The sequence below is a fragment of the Alligator mississippiensis genome, chromosome 6 (genome assembly GCF_030867095.1).
Source record: "Alligator mississippiensis isolate rAllMis1 chromosome 6, rAllMis1, whole genome shotgun sequence".
NCBI classification, from domain to species: Eukaryota; Metazoa; Chordata; order Crocodylia; family Alligatoridae; genus Alligator; species Alligator mississippiensis.
Window position 1 is genome coordinate 86,323,741 of NC_081829.1, and position 20,668 is coordinate 86,344,408.

The following is a 20,668-nucleotide window of genomic DNA, read 5'->3' on the forward strand; positions in this document are numbered from 1 at the left end:
AAGCATCCCAGCATCTGAGCCAGCAGTCCCAGAGGGAAAGAAGGAAGGAGGAAGCTGGGCTTGGGGCGTGCTCCCCACAGGGAAAGCCAGAACAGTGGGAGGTGCCGAGCTGTGCTGACCCCCAGAGCCACCTCGGGGAGAAGTGGGCAGGGCTCTGACCAATTTCCAGAGAGCCACAAGTACTGTGCCAGTGAGCCACATGCGGCTCACAAGCCACGGTTTGGCCACCATGAGTATATAGATAGTGAGAGAGCAAATAGTTATTTCTATACTTCCTGTCATGGTCTGTTATTGCAAAGATTTCAAATTCTAAAGAGCTTATGTAAATATTGCCAACAGCTATGCTCATTATGTAATCTGACTTTGTGAAAGAGTGCTGAGAAAGCAAGTTTTATAATCGCTGACAAAATTAACTTTAGAAATAAAGAAAACCTCACAAGTGCCACCACACTTGGCGCACAGATATATCTTGGACTTACAATTTTCTTCAGGCTAGAAAGCAGCATTGTGGAAATTCTGTAGCTATTAGTAAACAAAAAAATAGTCCATGCCTTATCCTGGTGAAAAATAGCTGGGAGAAAAGCATTTTAATGAAAATCAAGTACCTTCCCCTTTGTCTACCTATGCTTATCTTAGATGTGACTGAAGTTGTATATTTCACCTTTACATTTTCTGGCTAAAGCAGTATATAAATATTCAGATATTCTTTTCCCCTTCAGTGAGACCAGCAGAGAGAAAATTAACTCTCTTTTTTTTTTTAAATCAGAGTGTTTCTAAACCGATCGCATCTTTTTGTTTAAAGGAAGCTCCTAGAAGGGCAATGTTCTCTCAGGATACAATAGATGTTCCATCAACAATAGCAGCTGCTGCCGTCGTGCACTCTCACACCTGCATGGGACAGCTTTAATGAGTGGTTCCGGCAGTGTGATAAATTGACTAGAGAGTCCTTCCACACAGTATATAACTGTCCTTGAATTCATTTCCTTTTCCATGTTTTTGTTTTCCCCTCTTTTCAGCGCAGAGGGAGGAAAAAAACCCAACAATACGTACAAAAATGGTTCTAAAGAGGTAGACAGATCATCCTCCAAAAGTTTTATCAATTGGAGATATCTACAACCCTTAGATGGACTCTATCCACCAGCCTGGGTATTATAAAATGTAAAGTGATCTGTGAAATCCAGACTCTTGTAAAGAAACAATGTTCTTTCACTCTCATAATATGCTTTTTTGAAATTACCCAATTGCTGTTGAAGCCCAGCTTTCAATGTTTTTTCCCCTTTAACGGAAAGGGTGAACTACTCAAGGAAATACAATTATTTGCTAACTCCTACTTCTTCTTTTGGCACAGAATTTAAAAAGAATGCAAGTGTGTTCAATTTATAAGGGAAATGTTAATCTCTGCTACCGTGTGTGTGTATTATAATTATTTTATTGCATAATTCAGGTTTGGAAGAATATAAATAACTGCTTTTTATACTAACAAATTATTGTGAAAATAAAGAGAGTAAAATTGCTTACAGGTGGCATACTGGATAAGATTTAAGTCCTGTTGATTTCAGTGGGATTTAGACACTTCTGAAAATGTTATTCATTTTCTCAGTCTTGGAAAACACTTTGAGAGAATCACTCACTGAGAAGCTGTAGGCACAATTAGTTTTTCACAGCATTTTCTCTCCAAAGAAGGGAAGTTCCATTTGCTGAATCGATTTTAGCCACTATTCCTGTCTTTTAGCCGCTAGACATATACTCTACAGCTAGACCTCTGTTTGAGAGAGCCACTCCTCTCTCTGCCCCGCTATAGAAATCACACTTTCTCTCCCTCTCTTGCTCTCTCCTCCTCCTCTCCTGCTTTTCCTCTTGTCTCAGTGTGAGCGTATTCCTCCTCTACAGCACACAACAAGATGTTATAGCTTCATTTTCCCTTGTTTTGGTGTCAATCTCGCCTGCCATGACTTTGATGGGAGTAATTAAAGGGGGACACCACACAAGAGGAGTGCTCACTTAGTTTTAATAATGAGCATCCGCAATGCCCGCTCACAGGAAGTATAACTCGGCTAGCCACCAGCTGTAGGTCCCTTAGCCAGCTCTCCCTACACGTTCCCGATTCACTTATCAGTCCCGCAATGAACACTCACCAGGTGGGCATTTGCAAGCCTGCCCCACTTATCAATTCACAGCAACAAAGTCCTTGTCATGGATCCGGATGGAGCTGCAATCGTCCGGCTGAATCAGTAATTCGTCTTCCAACGGGCCAAATGCCTGACACTTGCAGCTTCAACAAGAAATTCTTGGTGAATCTCTCTCTCACTGCCTGTGCCGCCATGCAAGCTGTTTGCCATCTCTGGCATCTAAAGCTTTGGCTCCTCTTCCCCTTCTGGGGAAATGCTGATCGCACCGACAGCCCTATATACCATGTTTACACCCAGCTGTTGTCAATCTCCATTTGTCCGCCACCAGCCAGGAAGACTTAATTGGCAATTAAGCCTTTTGTTATCTCAATCTGCTTGAGCACCTTGTCATTGTCAGCAAGTAATGGACACTTCACCAAAGTCCATAGCGGGTATTTAGCATCTTGGATGGGCGAACAGTCAATATGTCACCCAGTTCCACAGGTTGGACAGAAAGTTCTCAACAAATTGGGTGCTTTTCCCAAATGTTCCCATAACAGGAGCAGTGTCTCCCTGTTACACTCAGTAAGTCTCTTGAATTTCTATGGCCTTTAACAACATCTAATTCTTTTGCTCTGTTGCTGTTTTTCACACTGCTTCACCAGTCTCCAGGAGACAAGCCAGAAGAAGCAGTTTCTCACAGCTCTAGCTGACTTTAACATTCGAATTGTTTTGTCCAGCTTGCATCATTATGCTCAAAGATCCTTCATTGTGCCTGTTTGAAGAGAGAGATGTGTTAACCTATTAGCAAAGGTGGATGGCCAAAAAGGCAGTCCATAATACTACAAGGTTTTTTGTAACAGCTATATAACGGCAACCAGAACTCATAAATTGAACATAGACAGATTTCCCAAATTACACAGCTGCACAGGATACTCTACTTATGTTCAGTTGGATAAATTCATAATTAACTTCATAACACACTGCCAGCCTCAATTTGTTACTTATTTCTTGCATTACCACAAACATCAGTTATCAGCATGTTGGTTAGCTGCATAAACCAGTAAGTGGATAACATCTTTCTATGGTCTACTTTGTAATGTAATTGTACTCCAGATAACTTCATAGAAATGGTAAAGAGGAAGCAGCTGTGAGAAGCCTTGAAAATAGTGGGACTAAGACAGTTTAGAGCTGCTAATTCACAGCACTATGAATCAAAATCATAGGACCTCAGGAGGTCATCTAGTCCAACCCCCTGCTCAAAACAGGACAGTCCCTAACTAGATCACTCCAGCCAAGGCTTTGTCAAGCCAGGCCTTAAAAACCTCTCAGGATGAAAAGTTCACCATCTCTCTAGGTAACTCATTCCAGTGTCTCACCACCCTTCTAGTGAGAAGGTTTTTCCTAATATCCAACCTAAACCTCCCTGGCCACAGCTTGAGACCATTGCTCCTTGTACTGTCATCTGCTACCACTGCAAACAGTCCAGTTCCATCCACTTTGGAACCCACTTTCAGGTAGTTAAAAACTGCTATCAAATTCCCCCTCAGTCTTCTCTTCTGCAGACTAAGTAACCTCAGTTCCCTCAGCCTCTCCTCAGAAGTCAAGTGCCTCAGCCACCTCACCATTTTGTTGCCCTCCACTGGACCCTCTCCAACTTGTCCATATCCTTTCTGTAGTGGGGGCCCCAAAACTGGACATAGTACTCCAGATGTAGCCTCACCAGTGCAGAATTGAAAGGAATAATTACTTGCCTCCATCTGCTGGCAATTGTCCTACCAATGCAGCCCAGTATGCTGTTAGCAGCTTCTTGGTGACAAAGGCACACTGTTAATTCATATTCAGATTACTGTCCACTGTAACCCCCAGGTCCTTTTCTGTAGAGCTGCTGCATAGCCAGTTGGTTCCAAGCCTGTAGCAATGCATGGGATTGTTCCGTCCTAAGTGCCGGGTTTTGCACTTATTTTTGGTGAACTTTGTTGAGCCTTCTTTTGTTCCAAGCCTCCAATTTGTCTAGGTCACTTCAAATCATAGCCCTACCCTCCAGTGTATCTACTACTCCCCCCAGTTTGGTGTCATGCACCAACTTGCTTAGGGTGCAATCCATCCCATGTTTCAGATTGTTAATGAAAATATTGAACAAAACCAGCCCAAGGACTGACCCCTGGAGCATTACACTTGATACCAGTTGCCAACTAGACCTCGAGCCATTGACCACTACCCATCAAGCCCAATGATCCAGCCAGCTTTCTATCTACCTTACAGTCCATTCATCCAAACCATACTTCCTCAGCTTGCTTGCAAGAATGCTGTGGGAGACCGTATCAAAAGCCTTGTTAAAGTCAAGGTATATCACGTCCACTGCTTTTCCTGCATCCACAGAGCTAGTCATCTCATCCTAGAAGACAATCAGGTTGGTCTGACATGAATTGCCCTTGGTGAATCCATGCTGCCTGTTGCTGATGACTTTATTCTCCTCCAAGTGCTTAGAAATAAATTCCTTGAGGACCTGCTCCATGATTTTTCAGGGACTGAAGTGAGATTGACTGGTTTGTAGTTTCCTGGATCCTTCCCTTAAAGATGAATACTATATTTGCCCTTTTCCAATTGCCTGAGACCTCTCCCAGTTACCATGAGTTTTCAAAGATAATGGCCAGAGGATCTGCAATCACAGCAGCCAACTCCCTAAGCACCCTCAGATATATTGCATCCAGCCCCATGGACTTGTACACATACAACTTTTCTAAATAATCCCTAACCTGTTTTCTCAACACTGACTTCTGCTTACTTTCTCCCAAAACTGTGCTGCCCAGTGCAGTAGTCTGGGAGCTGACCTTGCTTGTGAAGACTGAGGTAAAAAAAGGCATTGAGTACTTCAGGCTTTTCCTCATCATCTGTCACTGGGTTGCCTCCCCAATCTAGTAAGAGACCCACACTCTCCCTGACCTTCCTCTTGTTGCTAACATATTTGTAGAAACCCTTCTTGTTACCCTTCACATCCCTTCCTAGCTGCAATTCCAATTGCGCTTTGGCCTTCCTGACTTCATCCCTGCATGCCTGGGTAATACTCTTATACTCCTCGTTGGTCATCTGTCCAAGCTTCCTCTTCTTGTAAGCTTCCTTTTTGTGTTTAAGCTCACTGAAGAGTTCTCTGCTAAACCAAGCTGACCGCCTGCCATATTTGCTAGTCTTCCTGCACATTGGGATGGTTTGTTCCTGCACCTTCAGTAAGGTTTCTTTAAATACAACCAGTTGTCCTGGACTACTTTCCCCTTCAGACTGGCCTCTCAGGGGATCCTGCCTATCATTTCCCTGAGTGAGTCAAAGTCTGATTTTCTGAAGTTCAGGGTCCATATTCTGCTGTTCTCCTTTCTTCCTTTTGTCAGGATCTGACAATATTCAATAATTTCATGGTCACTGCTGCCCAAGTTGCCCCACCAATTCTTCCCTGTTTGTGGGCAGTGGGTCAAGAAGAGCACAGCCCCTATTTGGTCTCTCCAACAACTTGCACCAGGAATTTGTCTCCAGCGCTCTTCAAAAACTTCCTGGATTGCCTGTGCACTGCTGTATTGCCCTCCCAGCAGATGTCAAGGTGACTTAAGTCCCCCATGAGAACCAGGGTCTGTGATCAGGAAACTTCCACAAGTTGTATGGAAAAACTCTCATCTACCTCATCCTCCTGGTCTGGTGGTCTATAGCAGACATCCATCATGACATCACCTTTGTTGCTCTCCCCTTTAACCTTAACCCAGAGACTTTCAACAGGCCTATCTCCCCCTCCTTCTTGTGCTTCCTCCAGGCCTCCTGCTTCCCCACTTACCTCAGGGTTTTGTTCTCCATCCCTCAGTGAACCTAGCTTGAAGCTGTCACTCAGTTATTGAGCCTGTCACTGATATTGTATTTAATGAGTACTGCTTACAATAAGCTTTGATCAGTGCATCCTGCAGGTAAATGCATTGCCTTTTTCAGTCCTTAGATAATGCATTTAAAGTGAAAACACCACCAACAAAATCCCTTCTTAGAGATGCGCTTAACCTGGTCTTCCAGCACACAGACTTTTTTGCTAGTACAAGTGTCTACTCCAGTGATTCTCACCCAGGGTGCTACAGCACCTTGAAGTACTATGACAACCTTGTAAGAGCCCCATGCAATATTAGCACTGATAGGTGTGCAAACATCATTCACAAGATATACCCAGAGATTTCAAATAGAAAGCCACAGTATCAAAAGCATTGTTACCTGTTGTGATCTTTCTGAGTTCTTTGCAATAGTATTGCTCTATTATTTTTTCCAGTCAAAAAATGAATGAAAGCTAACAGCTGGCATTTTCCAAGTGGTACCTTAAAGTTACTGAGCAGTGCATGGAGTCTAAAAGGCTGGGAACCACTGTTCGACACTAAGATTTTTGTCAACAATGCTACTTTAATTTGAGGGGTGATATTATTTTCCCTGCCGCTGACCAAAATATTTTGGTCCACAAAATATGCAAGTGTAGACCAAGCCTCCCACTATGTTTTCTCTAGGATTAGAAAGGAAGACCTACTCTGATAGAAGCTTGTGGACTAAATACAAACAGTTAAAAAGCCTGAGGCTGAATCAATTGAATCTTTGCAGATTAGTATAAACTGCATAGATTGAACCAATTAGCAAGTGAACAGACAGTCACTTTTGATTCGTGAAATGCAGCCACATGCCTACAGTGGCTCAGGCCAGAAGCCAGGGGGCGCTAAAGCATGCCTCCCTGCTCTGCTGGAGCAGACAGCTTGGGCCAAGGTCAGCCTGCACACCCTGCAAGGGAGGTTTGCTGGGGAGGTGCAAAGCATCTTAGGATTCTGCAGGACTATGAGCTAACTTGAATCTGGAGGGGATTTGGGACAGAAGTTCAATAAATCAATTTCATTTAAATCAGTTAAGTCTGATACTACATCCAGCCAAGTTTATCTTAAACTGGTTTGGGACATTTTGAAAGTAGTTTATGCAGGCTGAACTTCTGTTGTGTTGCAGATTTGAACCAGTTTCTGATCACTTATACCAGTTTGTGTGTAGTTTTTGTCTCTAGCCGTGGAAACCATTCCTACAACTACATGCTGACTTTACAAGCATCTCTAAGAAACTGGGAAAGGAATGGGTATTCCTCAAGAGGGATTTAGAATAGAAAATTGGACTAGAATTTTTAATTGGAGCTCAGTTTGCATTCTTAAAAACAAAAAACCCAAAACAAAACATCCTGAAAGAACAAAGGTTTTGTTCGGTTTTTTTGTACTGATACCAACTTTCTCAGTCTCCCTAACTAGACTAGGGAGACTGAGAAAGTTAGCATTTGGGAGATGGTCCCTCAGTTAAGTAGTTGGTAAGGCCTCTGACAGACACATGGCCGCATGATTGTCTAGCACAGTGGTTTTTAACCTGTGACCCATGGACCCCTGGGGGTCCACAGACTATGTCTAAGGGGTCCACAAAAGATGACTATGATAAATCAAAAGTACATGGGTGCCCACACTTACAATTCAAAAGGGTCTGCACCTCCATTCAAAAATTTTTAGTTTCACAAATTAAACAAGGTTGAAAACCACTGGTCTAGCAGATTTCAACACAGGAGACTCAACTTCTTTGCAGTAAGATTCTTAGCGGTCTTAAAGTTTGGACTTTCTTGTGTGTCAGAAGGAAACTATGCTTTGCATTTCTTTGAGAATAAGTACTGTTTTTACTGCTAAGGTGCAGAGCCAAATTCAGTACTTCCTCCTCTTATCAGCCTATAGTGGCATATACTGTGAAATATACTGGAGTGAAAGAATTAAAGTTGGATGGGTGTGATGTTTCCCAAATCTCTGGAACATAGAAGTGGAAATTAATTTAATTCAGTTCTATTTTATAACATGCTCTGTGACCTTGCCATTAACCAATACTTAGTACATCTCAGAGTACTAGATTTCCCAGCACCTCTGAGGCAAATAAGAATTAGAATATGAAGGGATAAAACAGCTTCCTCCAACCTCAGGAGGAGTTACTTCAATTTTCACAGGAGGCCTTTTGAGATATACAGAGTGCTTGTAATCTTCTAAGATCAATTGTCTAGGTTCCTCTCAATGCAGATCCCTGGCTATGCTCATACTCCCACCACTGCTTTCAGCAATGGAGTAAAACTGTACACAATTCTGGCAAAATAAATAAGCCTATTAGAGATACAGCCAAAAAACATGTTTCCCCAATCAAGAGACTCAGTTCTTCTATCTCTAACTATTAGTCGATAGTCCTTTTGGATCCAGGTCCCTACAGGCATAACACACCTCTATTATCATTGATAACAACAACAATAATAACTATTTGTATTGTGATGACACCTAGGAGCTCCAGCAATAGTGCAGGATGCCCCACATGCCCACATGCTAGAGGGCCTGTACAAATACAACACAAATATGATCCCTACTCCAAAGTAGGGAGTACAGATTTTTATTTTATCACATACAGTTTTAACTGAGTTTTCATGAAAAAAGGTCTCTGGGTCCCTATTCTCTGCAGCAGTTTAAATAAAATATCCACTATTTGAAACCTGAAGATGTAGTTTGAAGCTCATCACAGATTTGCATGCATCAAAGCAAAAAAGTATCAATCATATTTAAAAAATTTAGCTTGATCATACAGTATTAAAATCCAAGCACTTTAGAAGTCAGAGCAATGATATTTAGGTGGAAGTCTCAATTTTGATCACAGTAAATCGTTCAATGTATTCATAAATATCATAAGAAACCACTCCCTGAATGCAAACTCAGGGGTTTAGGGGTACCTGCAGCAGCTGCAGCCAGACTGGTGGTGATGGCAGCAGTGGCTGAACCAGCACCATGGCAATTGATATTTTTGCATACACTCCCCTAAGTAGGCGCCCATGGCTAGTGCCGTGGTTCCCTGCTTTTCTTCCAAGTTAGGCTGCTGGAGGGCGTAATACTTTTCACAACTCTTGTGCAGAGACTAGACAAAGATCCAGGCTTCCCAGTTCTTTTTTAATTGTTCTGGAGCACAGCGAGCCTGTGATTCTCAGAGAGAAGAAGTCTGTTTTGTAGGCCTGGGCGACATGGCTAGTATTTGCTTCGGATTCGGAGTCAGCCGATTCGGGGGGACAGTGATTTAACTTGGTGATTCGAATTGCTGTCCCGAATCAATTCAGCCGAATCTGATTTGGAGATTAGGCTGCTGCCAAATCTCCAAATCTCCAAATCACACAGGCCCATTCCACATCCACTCTCCCAGCACCCCACCCATGGCTGCCTCACCTGCCCCAGCTCTCAGTACTTAGAGGAAAAAAACACCGAATCACTGGGTGCTGCCGGGTGGGGGGGTAATCTCCACTGCCCCCCCACTGCCCCACACTGAATGGGGAGCTCTGTCATGAGCCCCCCCGGCTGCCCCCCGCTCTCCCAGCCCCCACCATGGCTGCCTCACCCGCCCCAGCTCCGGCCCTTTAACAAAAAACCCCCAAAACCCCCAAACCCTGAACTCACCAGTTCCTGCCAGGTGGGGGGTGATCACCACTGCCCCCCCAATGCCCCATGAGAGGCTCTTCTATGAGCCCCCTGAAACCCTGAGGCCGCTGCAGGAGCCGGGGAGTCCCAGGGTTTTTTTCAGGGTTTTTTTCTAAAAGAGCTGGAGCTGGGGTGGGTGGGGCAGCCACGGGGAGGCTGGGGAAGCGAGTGGGGGGTTTGGGGGGCTCATGGCAGAGCCCCCTATGCAGTGTGGGGCAGTGCAGATTATATTCCTGCCTGGCAGCACCTGGTGAGTCAGGGCTGTTTTTAAAGGGCTGGGAGCTGGGACCGGGCAAGGCAGCCATGGCAGGGCTGGGGAAGTGAGTGGGGGTCTAATTTAGGCAGGGGATGGGTTCTGGCAGGGGTCCTCCCATGGTCTCCTCCCCCCTCCCCCGTCCCCTACTTATCTGCTCCGAGTCTGGCTCCAGCTCCCTGCTGCAGCAGGCAGGGGCTGCCCGAATTATCGAAGCTCTCTGAATCTTTTCCAAAGATTCAGAGAGCTTTGAATCAATTTGGACCTTTTATTGGTCCCCTGCTCTGATTCGGATTTGGAGATTTGGCCGCTGAATCGGGCTGAATCTCCTCTGAATTGAATCAGCACCCAAAGCTTTGCACAGCCCTACTGTTTTGCTGTCTCAAGTAGACTTATGAGAGCGAGTTTCTGCCCTGGCCCCTGCCCACCGCTCCCCCAACCCATTTTCTTGCTCCACATCAAAGAATTTACTTGTTGACAATGACTGTAGAAGAGTCACAAGTGAAGAGCAGAGAACCAGCAGTAGATGATGGATACGTGTACAAAGAAATGGACAGAGAGAGAAAAAAGTTAATGGATGAGAAGCTGAGTAAAAAGAAGTGGTTATTTTCATAATAACTGACTGGAAAATTTTCTTGGAAGTTTATAGGGAGGCTTGGGCCCACCATTATAGTGTAAACCTGTCTGGAAAGGTGAACAACTGTCAAGATTATAAGTTATAGAAACAATCACCTGGTTGAGTTACCTTTCTCAAACTTGATCATCAGCCATTTTCTTTCTGACCTTTCAGCTTTAACTCTGTTTTACAAAATATTGTTGAGCTTGTTCTTCTTGCTTAAAACAGAGATTGTAAACTGAATACTTAAAGCGGCTCCGAAAGGATATGACCTTATTTAAAATGGCCAGTCAGACTATAATTGCTTCTTTAATCATTTAGTGATATTTTCTTGTCCATCATATCAATGTGTCCACCAGAAATATATACAGGTAATATTACTGAAAAGCAGTTGAAAAAAAATACTGCCAAATTCTGATGGACTGACCTATGTCTCTTTGTTCAGTGTCTGACTATTATGTGAGAGCATAATTCATACTTTACTTTTTATTACTCTTTTATTATTCTATTGCTCATTCCTCACCACAGAGATTGAAACTAAAAGATTCAGCTCCTTGTACTTTGTTGAAAACTAATGATATTCTGTCTTTTTTCAAATGAGTAGAAATACCACACTTTCATCCCTTCTGGTTAATTTATTTAAAACATTTATACATACATATTTTTATTAGACAGACATGGCTAAATTCTGTCCTTCTTGGTTGGATACATGCATGATTAATTGGTTTATGTCATATTAAATGTACATTAGACTTTAGGCAAATTTATCTACTGAGATGCACATGGTGGGTATTGATCTGGTATTATTCTTTCCCTCATGTCCGTGCATGAAACTTCGTCTAAGATCTATGCTGTTAAGAGGAGAAGGTCAAGGCTGAAATCTCCATGGAGACTGAAGAGACACTTACTCTTTATATTTACAAAAGAAATATTCACCACTGATCACTCTGAAGGGCTTTTCACTTAGTTTTAACTTGTATTGTGTATTATGGCTCTGATTGTCATAAATTAGGATGGCAAGTCTAACTTATGTCCAAGTCACAGTGATGGATAAACACAGGTCTGTGTCATGCAAATTAAGGATAGAAATGCGCAGATGATTTTCAAAATTACACGTGCGCAAAAGTCTGAATGCTCACAGTATTAAAACTATTTCAACCAATGAGTCCTTACCAGCTTCCAAAGCTGCAAAATTAGACAAAAACATGTTTTAAAACCCTCAAAACCCAAATATTGCAACTCGAGATTGCACACAGCATTTGCCAACCATTTAAAAAAATAAAATAAAATGAAATAAAATACATGCAGGCCACACTTGAGGATTGGATATTCATGTGTTATTGACCAACAAAACCAATCCAATGCTTTCAGACTTTAAAAAATATATTTTTACAGTCTTTTGATATCTTTATATCTGTTTTTAATCTACAGTCTTTTCAATAGCTTGTTTCAGTTATTCTGTATTGTTGTGTAACTTTGAGGTGGCAGTTACACCATTCACAGGTAGTTACTTGTATAACAGAATATATTGATTAAATTGGCAATGGAAATACGTATGCTTCTGTACATCTAATTTAATCTATTTATAATAGTTTAGAATATAGGGGAATCCAGTTCACAATTAATCTGGCAATATTAGAAATTAGGCAAGGGAGGAATAAAAAGAAAATGAAATACAAACCTGTTTAATTCAGATATTACCTCTGGGATCATATAATTAAGCACATTCTTCACTCCATTACAGAGATCAATGAAAAGTATAATTGCAGTAGTCTTAAAAATCAGCAATACCTTTTTTGCTATGGTTTCCTGGTGGTCTCATCACAGTTAAGGCTACTGAGCAAATTGAGTTCCTGAATCTTTGATTGGGTTGAAAACAGTCTCATTTGTAATTTTTAAACACCTCTTGTACTCAGCCACAGTGAATCACTGTCTGAAGAATCAAGCCTTGTCCTGCCTGTCTAACACCTTTGTGTATAGCAATATCTAGTAACAAATTAAGATTTAAGATTGCAAATAGATTACAAAACCTGATGGGCCTGTAGGTGGCGGGGAGATGAAGGGCTGACATGTTTAATGGGCTTCCTGAGTTGGTTGTTTTGAAAAAGGTCTCATAATGAAATACAACACACTTCTCTTAACAAAGGACAAATGTATTTGTTGCAGGAATGATAGAAACATTTTACCTATGCACTGTTTCTTTCAGTTGCATAAGGCTGAATATACCGTCACCCAACAGTGGTATCCCAAATACAAAACAATTCCTTTACAGTTTAGAGTAGAAGGTAATCGTGTTCTCTTAGATACTGTAATACAGCAGATGTGTTTTAAATGTCCCTGGTGAGTTCCAAACAGACATTCCAGTATGGGCCAGGCTTCAAGAACTATTTATTAGCGGTGTGCGAAGTGGGCCCTATTCGATTCAGATTCGGCCCAAATCAGGGACAGCGATTCAATTTGTTGACTCGGATCACTGTCCCTGATTCGATTCGGCTGAATCCGAGTCTGAAGTTTCAGTGCTGGTTGAGAGAATCAGCAATTTGGACACAGGCACAGCTTTAAAAGTTTTTTCTATACAGCTTGAGGTAGCAGGTATGGCTCATGATCGCTGCAATGCTGGGGCGGATGGAGCGTCCCACAGGAGCATGGGGGGGGTGCTCCATGTGCTCAGCAGCGAACCCAGAAGTACTTCTGGGTCTGGCGGGAGTGTGCTAGGGGGCTTCCCCTGCCCCCCCCCCCCCCCGGCTCAGCGATCAGCTGCAGGGGGACCCCAGGTGCCCCCCCCCCAACCCAGGAGGCACCAGTCACTGAGCTGGAGGGGGCCCCCTCGCGTGCTCTCTGGTGGATCCAGAAGTGGACCGGAAATGCTTCTGGTCCACTTCTGGGTCTGCTGCTGAGCACACTGGGGAGCCCCCCATGCTTGTGTGGGACACTCTGTCCAGCCCAGCATTGCAGCACTCACGAGCCCCTGATACCTAGAGGTATGTAGAAAAAACATTTAAAGCTGTGTATATCTCTGAATCTTTCCAAAACTCTCCGAATTGATTTGGAGGGCTCTGATTCAATTCGGAGAGATTTAACAGTCCTTTGATTCAATTCAGATTTGGAGATTCAGCCACCAAATTGGGCAGAATCTTCACCGAATCAAATCAGGGACTGACGCTTTGCACAGCCCTACTATTTATCTATCAACTTGAGCTGTAATTGTCACATTTAACTGTAAGATGTGGGAGCAAAATTCCTACAAGTGAGCTCTTGTCTTATCCTGTTTATTCTTCAGAAACATGAAACACAACACCTATACCTTACACAAGTCAGAACTGTTTGGCTGGCTGCCCAGCAAAAGGAGAATGAGGATGCCTGGTTTCTACCACATTTTGTAGCATTTGTAGAGTTCCTAAGACTGTCCCTAACAGGGGCAGCAGAATCCATCTAGAAAAACAACATGCATAGAAATATGCTTGGTGCTTCATACAAAAGTGGGAGAAGAAATGCAGCAAAGGATGCATACCTTAAGAAAACCTATTTAAAAGCCTATTTAAGAAAACTAACCTAAAACTTGAAAGAAATCAACCTTTTTTTTTCTACCATACTCCTCCATTATAAAACTGAATGGGTTTTTACAAAGCAGACAAGTATCACTGTTCCTATCTGACTGAATGAAAAGCTCTCACCCCTGAAAGTGCACGTTATCCAGCAGAGCTACAGATAGAATATAACCTCTTTAGTTCCTGTGTCTAACACCTTCCAAAACCTGGACTACTGCCAACTAGGCCCTTCCCATGGAGCCCAAGACCAAATGTTAGGCAGAATAGAGTTAGAGTCTGAGAGCACACCCCAGTGCTATTCTTGGATTCTTGCAAGATGCAGCACCTGCGAACAATGACAGGACACATCTAATGCACACAGTACTGCCTAATTGCCCAGCTTTGCCAGACACAAAGCAGGAGCTAGTGTGTGGCTCTTATTTCCTCAATGGCAATCCCAGACTTGGCAGGGAGATTATCTAGACATGTCACTACTTACACTTTCCCCACGTACATAGAAGGTCCCCCGGTGAACGCTTCCTCTTAGTTTCTGTTTTGTTAATTATACAGATGTGTGCAAAAATTATATGAAGTCATTCAATATCAATGTAGAAAGCTGGCAGGAGCATGCAGCTTTCCATCCAATCTGAAGGGAATATCTGGCACTGGGTGCAGCTCAACATGAAGTGGCTTTCATCCAGAAGATGGAAGCAAAGTGAGATAGAAGATAGCAATGTGCCGTAAATTTGGAATCCAACTCAGACAACACACAGATCTGTGAAACTTGTAACAAACTCTGTCACTCTTGAATTGGGCTTGTCAGCCACAACTGGATTCATTGGGCATCTGCCTCTACCTCCTACATGTACACCATGATCCAGAGGATGGACAGTTACCTACCAGACATCAACTTGTCTGATAATTTTCCTGTTAGGGAGAAAGCTGAGCATTTACCATAAAATCGCTTCCCATGTTGTCAAAGCAGGTGGCTAGTGGGATACAAGGCACATCTGTGAAAAGCAAATCCTCATCAATATAGAATGAGAACTTGGGCTCTTTTACAGAGTGTTAATGTAATGCAAAAGCACTTGTCACTGTGACAATTTGCTTCCTTCAAAATAAACCAGCTCAAGTTTCTCCCTGGTGGACAAACTCTAAAATCAATATACATCAGAGATTAATTTCATCCATTATTTCTTCTCCCTACATGTTCTTGAAGAAAGCAGGTGAATTGTTATCTTAAGGGAATTAGTTGCAAAGAACACTGGTAAATAACAAATTTGTACAGCTCTTGCTTTTGTTTGCATTTGTCACAGAAATAAAACCAGTGTCATTTAATATGGCACAAATGATCCAGCTATGAGCATCTGGTCTATCCTTTCTTGGCAAAAAAGATATTGCCTGTAAACTGTGTTTGATTCGCATGTGAAGTGACTTGCCTAGGACCATCCTAGATATGGCTTTTATTATGAATGCGCAGTATTAGCACTTTCTTATAAATGGGCGGCAGCAAGAAAGTAATTGTTTCAGTCAAAACATTTTGCTGTGTCAACACACATTCCACATTGCTAGAGCCTGTATTAAATGTGAGGCATTTACATTTTTAATTTTCCCTTGCCATCACCATTTTTAATTAAGAAAGAGCACACTTCCAATGACTGACATATATATGCTAGAACTAATTAGTAGGATGGCACAAGTCAAGACTCAAAATGTAGGTAACATTTAAGGAAAAAATAATGGGAAATATAAAAACCCCAGACTTCAAAAATAGAACTAATTGCACCAGTAAGATGACCCAATTTTTCACCTCACTTAAAGGAAAGTGGATTCTGTCAATGAATTTGCATGAAGTAATGCACCATAATCTGTCCTAAAGGCATCAGATCATATACGCTCCTTCATGATTTCCAGTTCCTTTTCCACTCTTTGATTTAGCAATGGAGTGACCTCACAACCTTGCTGCTTTTACATATATATTTTACATAAATCTGGTCACAGCAGAGAGATATTTTTAAAGCAGCATGGAAGGTATATCCAGTAATAACACTTTTAGAACATCATAACACCACATGGACTTCTCCAAGGCATCTTCAATTTATAATATTAAGTGTGCCAAAAATGAGCCCCCACAAGTTCATGGATAGAGAAATAGGTTTAGCAGTAATCCTGTTTTCATTAATTATATATTATTGATTTTTTTCCCCTAAAGGAAGGGGAGGGGGGGACAAGAAGGGAAACTACAAAAAGAATGAAGAATAGAAAAATAAAGACATGTGAGGAGGGAGGGAGGGAGGAAGGAAGGGAAATGAATGGGGCGGTGGGGCTCTTGATTCCTATCTACTGGGATTAATCAAAGGTTCTAAAAAGTTAGACCAAGTTTTTTATACTGTTGAAGTCCCTTTTCTCTGAAACATTCCTCACTGAACCAGCAAGTTCTACCCTGGAGGGCATCTACTTTTCCATCTAAGCAACATAAGCCATTTGGCTATAAGCACGACTCCAGGGAACCAAGCTTTCTGTGAGCTGGCTGGTTTCAAAGAATTTAGAATATATCCACAAAGTACAGCTCAGGATGTAACTATTATCATATTAAATCCTATTTAAACAATCCATTTTATAAAATTATCATAAATCCTCCAACCTACTTCCAGCTAAAAGAACAGTATCCTAGGGCAGTCATAAAACAGAAACGTCAGCATGGCTCTGGGAAAACCATTTCTCCAGCAGCTGTCTGTTTTTGAAAGTCCATGGTGTGGCTTTATGGGTTAGGGACAGACATTAAAACAATCCTGAGTCTAAATTGATTCAATCTTTGTAGGTTAGTCTAACCTGTAAAGCTTGAACCAATTTAGAGGTGGATAGACATTCTGTTTTCATTCCAGAAATGCAGGCACGTGCCTGCAGTGGCTCAGGCTACAAACCAGGGAGTACAAAGCAGCCCTCCCTCTTTTTCATAGTGCTGAGCTGAGGGGGGGTCTGGCCAGGCCCCAGCAGGGCACTTTGATTAGGGAGGGGTTTAAACCCCCACCCTGCCTGCACCATCTCAGGCTCCCTCCCCTCTCCCCCAGCTTAAGGGGTGGGAGTGTTGCCAGACCCTCACCCTGGACTAGCACTCTGAAGTCAGGGGCGCGGGGGGGGGGGGGGGGAATGCAGTGCATGCATCTGTATGAGCTTTTCAATCTCCCTTTACCTGTCTGCAAACCTGAAAGGGCTGCAAACCAGCAGGGGGGGCTGATAAAACAACAGTGTTTATCAGCTCATCAGCAAAACAAAAAGCCTCTCTCATTAATTCAACCTCTTCTTAAACAGCTGTTTCCAAGGAGGGACACAACCAGCTGACCTGTTGATTAGCTCTAAAAAGCCCTAAGGGAACACTGTTCTGTCTGCCTTTGTCCTATCTACCTTTGTCCTGTCCCAGTGAAATTGGAGACACACAGACATCTCTCAGCATTAGCTAGTATACCACAGCCTAGGGTCCGTGGGGCTGTAGAGGAATTGTTTTGTATAGGGTCCATGGGGCTGGGGTCCATGATGTGGGAGATGGGAAGGAGGGGGGAATCCCTGCTTGAGCAGTGAGGGAAGCCAGGCAGACCCTTCTGTGCTTCCAGTCTCCCCTGGATCTCTGGCTAGGGAAGAAAGGGGCAGGGCCAACCTGTTCTTTGAAGCAGAGAGCCCTGCCTAGCCTAGCCCAGCCCAGGGCTGCAAAGCATCTGGAATGCTGGGGGACCCTGGTTTAACTCAAACCAGGAAGGGGTCTGGGACAGACATTGCATAAACTGGTTTGACCCAAATCTGTTAGGTCTGATACTACATTCAACCAGGTTTATCTTAAACCATTTTCAGCTATTTTGAAACTAGTTTATGTGCATCAAACTTATGTGATAGTTAAGGAGAAAGGTTGTCTCACAGTTGGGGATTATGAAAGCATTACCCAGAAATGACATGATTGCAAGTCACATCAAGCCTGCCTTGGCTTCCCAACCCAACCATTCCCCAAGAAAAATTTTTAAAATGCAGCTTTAGTGCAATTTTGCTACAAGAAAATGGAGGAATATTAGCAATGGAATCTCAGTACATGGAGCACTCTGGAGAGGACATTCATTTTGAAACTGCTAATTTTGCAATAAGCTTAAGAGTTTTCAACTGACCAAACCTCTCACAGACTGAGCTAAAATTGGTTCTAAATTAAAGTTGAGTGGATTCTCCACCTCCCTGTGGATATCAAAAGTCACAGAACTACCCAAGATGAACAGTCTGCTTGACTATCTTGGTGAAGGCCTACCAGCAGCAGTGGCCCTCGAGGCAGTGATGTGGCCAGCCTCACATCCAGCTGCCTTTCACTCCCCAGCCCAAATGACCAACTACCCATTTACATCCACATTGGCTAGGGGCAGTCTTCAGCATGGGCATGTCCAGATGAGCACGGTTGTGCAGTATGTGGCTTTGCAAACATGTCTGCAGTGCCACATACCGCAGAGTCAGGTGTTCTCCATGATGCAAGGGCACGCTGCCCAAGCATGCGTTGTGCCAGGTTTTATTTCCATAGGGTTTTTTGATCCCTGGATATCCAGGGGTCACAAAAAAAAAAAATAAAAAACAGTGGAAAAAAAAATGAAGCAATGCACGCTCGGCCACCGTGCGCTGCTGAGAAGTGGATCTAGAGTCACGCTCCGCTGCCAGCCAGGCTCCGTGCGGCAGAATTGTCCTGACTGCAGCCCTGGGAAGCCTCCAGGATCCCAGGTAAGGCTGCTGGCCCCAGCCTCCCCTACCCTACCTGGGGCAACTTGCCACATGCCAAAGCACGTGTGACATGGGCATTCCCCCGGAACAAGTAGCAGTGGCACAAGGAACCAAACGTCCATGCACATCTGGACATGCCCTATTAGGCTAGTTTGGGAATTAAACTCATGCCACTGGAGGCCTACTGAGACACCTTAACCACCTTAATCCTGGCTCACTGTAAAAAAGTATCCCTGAATATTTTATAAGTTTTGGTTGCCAAATAAAATGCTAGTCCTCATAGATTCCTCTAGAAGTCAGAAATCATGCCTAGAATTCCTGATTTATTCTAATTAATTTTATATCCTGAGGGGTATCCAAATGCATTAAGTTAATAGCTTATAAATACCATCTTCAGCTGTAACTATGAGAACCAGGTTCATGATTCTGCAGAGGGTCTAGTGCAGTGGTTATCTACCTTCCTGCCCCACAGGACCAGCATGCACAGTGGGTCTGCAAGTGTGACCTTGCATGCTGGATCTGGCTCTGTGCACCAGACCATCCCTGTGTGCTGGATCCAGCTGCAGAGTAAACCCATGTGCTGGTGCAATCAATTGTACAGAGTCATGTCACCTGGCTTCTGGGGGGATCTGGCAGCAGAGAGCAGCAATTAATGTTGGCACTGCTCCCCCACTGCCAAATTTCTGGATCTGTGGGGAGACCTAAGGACCAGATGACATGACCTTGCAGGTCAGATCTGGCCTGCAGGCTGGAGGTTGAGCAGCCCTGGTGTAGTGGAATGAAGGTTTGGGCTGTAATCAAGGTGCTTAGAAGGAACACAAAAAATTTACATTCAATCTTCAATTATGCCACAGAACTTCCTGTGAGACCTTTGACAAACCACTTAATCTTTCTCTGCCTCAGACCCAAATTCATAATATTAAGATAATATTTCCCAAATTCATGGGAGTAAGGGACAGGGGGAGTTATGAGAATAAATTCACTAATGCTTGTAAAGTGCTCAGACACTGTGGTAATGAAGGATGAGTATCTTTTATTAAATTGCTCAAGAGCATAAACCTATAATCTGTAGGTCTGAAAACAAGCATTTAAGAGGGCCAAACCACTGGAACTCAGATAGTGCATAATTAAAAAATTCCATCATGCAAACCAACAAATGATTTCAGAGACTCCTCATGTAGTTTAGTCTAATTTGTTGTTCAAACTGTTTGTCTAAAAGAACTGATTGGGAAACGATATTTCTCCTTCCAGAAAAAAAATTAACTTTTCTTGATAGTTTTCAAAATTTTCAATTTTTCAGAGTTTAGCAAAAAGCCTGAACACTAAACTTCTTGTCGTGTTTTGGCATCAAAACACTTTTTTGGATTAAATACTTGCTGTTACAAATGTTTGCTGAAAATTTTTCCAGGCCCTTTTGTAAAAAAAGCAACATTTTTTTAGTGAAAATGAATATTTCTGTGAACATATCCATTTAATCAAAAATTAATTTTGCATCCAAAAATTAGTTGGAAAGAAATAATATGACCACTCTTAACACGTATATTATTGAAGAAATGGATGAATATATTCTAGAGGTATACCAATATATCAGTCCATATCATATCAGCACTGATAAAAGGAAAATTGTCATTATCGGCAAATGGCTTTCTTTGGCTGATGTGGCCGATAATGTCACCAATAAATACCACATTTATTGTCACCAATAAATGCACAGCTGCAGCATGTATGCAGTTGAGAATGCAGCCCAGCAGCTTGGAGAACAGTGTCCAGCCGGTAAGTCTGTGCAGGGAAGGGCTGGGAGGAGGGAAAGGGTGTGGGGTGGCAGATCAATGCCCCCACAGTGAGGAAAGGAGTGGAGGTGGGGCTGGGGCTGGGGCAAGGCAGGGGCAGGGGCAGGGGCAGGC